This window comes from Rhineura floridana, chromosome 15, assembly GCF_030035675.1.
Source record: "Rhineura floridana isolate rRhiFlo1 chromosome 15, rRhiFlo1.hap2, whole genome shotgun sequence".
In the NCBI taxonomy this organism is placed as follows: Eukaryota; Metazoa; Chordata; class Lepidosauria; order Squamata; family Rhineuridae; genus Rhineura; species Rhineura floridana.
Window position 1 is genome coordinate 29,617,781 of NC_084494.1, and position 5,441 is coordinate 29,623,221.

Below are 5,441 nucleotides of genomic sequence, written 5' to 3' on the forward strand. Positions count from 1 at the left end.
CCTTTGACCAGTGTTGTCCGGTACATCAGCCATGGCTATATCTGGATCAGGGTAACCTGGCCACTGTAGTCTGGTAAACTGATTCCTGCACTGCACTGTATGTGGGACCGGCCTTTGGGCCTGATCCAGAAGCTCCAGCTAGCGCAGAATGCAGCAGCGAGGCTACTGATGGGGGCAGATGGCCAGCAGCATGCAACACCTCGGCTAAAACATCTGCGCTGGCTACCCATATGCTCCCGGGCCAGGTTCAAGGTTCTCCTATTAATATACAAAACCATGAATAACTTGGGTCCAGGACACTTTAAGGATTACTTGAGCCTTAATATCCCAGCTCAGTCACTGAGATTGTTTGGAAGGGCGCTGTTAGTTGTCCCCCATATTTCAGACGCTCATCTGGCTTCAACTAGAAGTCGGTCATTCAGTGTTGCCACTCCCATGCTGTGGGATACTCTTCCAGTAGAAATTCTCCAGATCTGTTCAACTGTTTACATCTTTCCCCCCAAGATGAGCCAACCCTTTTTAGGACTGTTCTGCTTTGTTTCGAATGGCATTTTATGTTTGACTGTACCTGTACATCTTGTTGTGCATTACCTTCATATATTATAGGAGTAGGCAGTTTATAAAAGTTTTATAAATACAAACAAACAAGCCACTGACAACATATTGGAAACTACATACAGCGGGCACTTTATTCATCATAGTGGTCAGCGTTCTTTTTCTACCACAAGTATGCGTGGAGCTTTGCATAGTAATGTAAGCTGGAGATGAAAACTCTGTTTGGACAACACAGGAGCAGGGGGTGGGGCCTGTGCTTACTGGCTCCGCCTCTGACACTGCATGCCCCGCCTCTGACATCCACACGAGGTGGAGCTACTTGGTCCCATGTTGTTCAACACAGGAGCGAAGAACGTCCAGATAGCATCAGTGTCCCTACTTGAAGGAGCTTACAGTTTGAGGAATAACAAAAGGAGAGAAGGGAGGGAGAGAAAGGAAAGAAAGAAAGAGAGAGAGAGAAATACGTCTTCATGCAGCACACAGTTAAACTGTGGAATTTGCTGCCACAAGAGGCAGTGATGGCCACCAACTTGGATGGCTTTAAAGAAGATTAGATAAATTCATGGAGAATAAGGCTATCAATGGCTACTAGCCATGATGGCTGTGCTCTGCCAGCATGGTCAGATGCAGTATGCTTCGGAAAACCAGTTGCCGGTGGCTGCAGGAGGGGAGAGTGCTCTTGCCCTCAGGACCTGCTTACGGGCTTCCCATGGGCATCTGGTTGGCCACTGTGAAAACACGATGCTCGACTAGATGGGCCTGCAGGTTCTTCTTATGTTCTAAGAGGATAACCGCGTGGAGGGGTGTAGATCAGTGGCAGAGCATCTGTTTTGCATGCAGAAGGACCTCCGTTCAATCCCTGGTATCTCCAGATAGGGCTGGGAATCTCCGCTGCCTGAAGTGCCCCTGCCAGTCAGTGCCAGCAGTTCTGAGCTAGACAGAGCAATGATCTGATTCAGGATAATTCAGCTTCCCATGTCCCTACAAATAAGGGCAGCTAGACCCTATCAACATTTAGGTACAAGTTAGGGTTGCCAGGTCAGAAGCATCCCAAAACCTGAGATTTTAGGGGCGGGCCCAACTGATGTCACGGGGCGGGCCCAAGTGATGTCATTAAGTATGATACATTAAGCATCAATCACAGTTGCTTGGAGCATACAATTAAAAAAAATATCTGACTGGAAATTAAGCTAGACATTTTAGCTAAAAGATGGAGCCTGGGTAGGGAACATTTAATCTAGCCTACTTGCTTTCGGCAAGAAAGGTTTAAGTACCTTCAGGCCAGGCCAGTCACCAGAAGGCCACTGTAGGAAGAAAGGAGCCTAGTGTTGTGGAGATGTTAGATGGGAGCATTCGGGAGTAAAGATGGATGATTCTGAAGGCTGCAATTCTAAACACATGTACTAAGGGACTAAGCCCCCATAGACCTCAACAGGACTTACTTCTGAGTAGATATAGTTTGGATTGTGCTGTTGGTAAAGCTTGACTAGGGATCCTCTGCAAAGACATCCATATCCAAGCAGGGTTGGCAACCCCCTGCCTGGAATGCCCTGCCCTTATCTTTTAATGTGGCTGCTCCAAACTTCTTTACAGATTTGACCCTTCACTTCAGAAAGAGGTCTGAGAAATGAGTAAGAGTAAGAAGATTCTCTACCCTTTCTGTCTGCATAGATGCCCTCATCCTTCCCCTGCGCCCAGCAGAAGCTCTGGGCCAGGCAGGACACAGTGGCATCTCATAGAGGACACCCTCCCCTTTCTTGGGCTGTATGAATTGTCCTGGCCCAGAGCAGAGTTTGGGGTGGGCACCCCCAATTACTTATTTTTCCTGTATGTCTTTTTCTGCTTTGATGTTGTATAGATGCCCTCTTCTGTGCCCTGCACCCAGCAGAAGCTCTGGGCCAGGCAGGACACAGTGGCATCTCATAGAGGACACCCTCCCCTTTCCTGCGGTATATGATTTATGCTGTCCCAGAGCAGATTTCAGGGTGGGTACCCCCAGTTACTTATTTTTTTCTATGTGTTTTTGTCCATTTTGATTTTGCATTGATGCACCCGTGCATGCCTGGTGCCCAGCAGAAGCTCTGAGCCGGATGGGATGCACAGGCATCTCGTAGAGGACACCCTCCCCTTTCCTGGGGTATATGATTTGTCCTATCCCAGAGCAGATTTTGGGGTGGGCACCCCCAGTTACTTATTTTTTTTATTTTATGACATCATTATGTATTTATGATAATTTCAGAAGCCTGATGATTTTGATTGCATAAATGTATTGTTATTCTTGACGGGGAGAGTCCCCCGATCACAGTGATATATCATACAGGGTACCCCAACATATATTTTGGGGTTCAGAGACATGTTAAGTTTGGTTTGAAGGTGCTGTAGTTGTCAACTCTTCTTTTTTAGTGTTTTGAACTTTCAAGCAAATAAGGAACTGGGAACTAGGAACCAACTTCAGCATCGTATCAGTTAAATAGATTAAACAGTCGTGGGGGGGCTGACGTTTTGGTGTATATCTCAGGAACTAGACCACCTAGAAACAGAGTCTGAAGATTAAGGGGTGCTAGCCGGAGAGCCGGAGGCCCCCCCAAAACCGGAAACTCCGGCCGAAAACCGGAGACCTGGTAACTCTAGTACAAGTCACTGAATTCAGTGAGTCTTACTTTAAACTGTCATTGTGCATGGGGGGAGGGGAATTCTGGGCCTGGGGACTGAAAATGGCCTTTGAGGCCTCTGTTCATGGCATTTGGAGTTCTCCCCAGGCTGCCACATACCCCTCCACATCCTCCTCAAGCACTTTTGCCTGGCTGGAACATACCCTTGAGCTGAGATCATGCTTCTTGCTTGACTGGATGGAGGAGGGAGAGGTGTAGGAGTGCACAGAAACCTCTAACTGCTGCAGGCCTGGAACGTTACTTGCTGTACAAAGCTAAGACTTCATATCTGTTGCACCACCCACATTTGCCTCGGTCCACCCCCCCCCCTTGCTGCCACCAAGGACTGGCACGTGGCCCCTGTGGAAGGTTATCCATGAAGAAATCCAGCCCTTGGGCTAAAAAACAAAAAAGTTTCCCTCCCTGGGTGTATAGGATCAAACCCTTAGGCTTTGTGTCAGAGGGAAGAGGAGGCTTAAGAGCTTAAGGAAAGACTTCGCAGAGCGTTTGGTTTTGGAGGGGGGGTCACAGAGAAAGCAGCAGGCCCAAAGATGAAGCAACAGAGAAATGGGTGGAGTAGAAGGTGATAGAGTTGTTTTTTAATTGTTTAATTGATGGGATTGTTTTTGAAGATGTTTTCCACAATGGTTTTAACGTAGTATCATTTGTTTGCCACCCTGGACTCCCTTTGGGAGGAAGGGTGGGATATAAATTTAAATAATTCATCATCATCTTGAAACATTATAATTATAAAGAAGGATTATAAAGAGCATGGTGATCCAGTGTCCATCCCAAAGCCTTGGGGAAAGTCAAATATTTGAAAGCTATATAAACAGATACATGTGTATATGCCTAACCTTCCACTAGCAGTGCAAAATCTTCAGAATGGTCAGCAGCTGGACAGCCACCTGTCGGGTATGCTTAAATTTGGATTCCTGCATTGAGCAGGGGGTTGGACTCGATGGCATTATAGGCCCCTTCCAACTCTACAATTCTATGAGTCTATGGTCCAGGCAGGGAAACATGACCAGATCCTTGCCCATTTTTTTGTTCTACTTTTGGTTTAGGGTTTTGGCGTTCTCTTTGTGTTTAAATGAGGTCCACCTCTTTTCTTTTCACGCAATAACTACAGACACAGATAAGGAGCGCTGTTTTGCCCCACAATGGGCAAATCACTCTATGAATCAATCTGAAGAAACATACATGTTGAAACAACACAGTGATCCCTTGTTGGCTCCCTGCCACCGACACCATGTCTTCCAGCCACAGAAGATGCTCCTGAGTGGGGCCTTTCAGTGCTGAAGCCTTCACTGAACTTGTGTTGAGAGTCATCCAGCAGAAACAAATAGAATCATTATGGACTGAATGCTCTTTATTGGGCCTCGAAACTTTCATTCAGAAAACAGGTGGGACCCCCCAAAATACACCTAGAGGAGGAGGAATCATGGTGCCTAAATAGGGATGGGAGTGTAGGGATCGGACAAAAATTTGATTCAGTTCTCATTTCAGGCTGAATCTATCAAATTCGCACTTTCCAAAACAACATGAGAACCGAAACACAGCCATCCTTTGAAATTTGCACTTATTCAATATTTGCAATGCAGTTCACTAAGCAACCAGCGTTTCCAACAATGCATATGTTAGGGGAAAGCGTCGGTATAAATGAATATATGAGTGAAAAAAGCACACAAAATGCATTATACTAAGAAAAAATGCTTGCACAAATATGTACATTAGTCAAAACTGCCTACAAAAATGTATTAGGAGAGATTTGTATGAAAATGCTGGAAAAGTTTCATGAGGATTTTTTTTTTAAAAAAAATTGCAGATTGCTACAGAAATGTGGAGAACTGAATTTAAGAATGGAAAAATGAGGAATTGAGAGAACCAAAATTAACTGATTTTCCCATCCCTATGGACAAAAAATTCCATTGCGTTTACATATCAAATAAATGTGCACTTAATATGCACCTACTGTGCACTTCCCAAACCAGTATGCTGAAACTGAAGCTATCCTTCAAAATTTGCTCGTCTCTGAATTTTGCGATGCAGTTCTCTAACCAAACAATGTGTTCAAACATGTATACGTTAGGGGAAAGTGTGCATTATATTAATATTATAATTAATATAATTAATTATTATTAATATAATTAATAATAATTAATATTATAATTAATAATTAATATTATTAATGCTAATATTAACATACACAAATGCATTATATTAGGGGAGAAA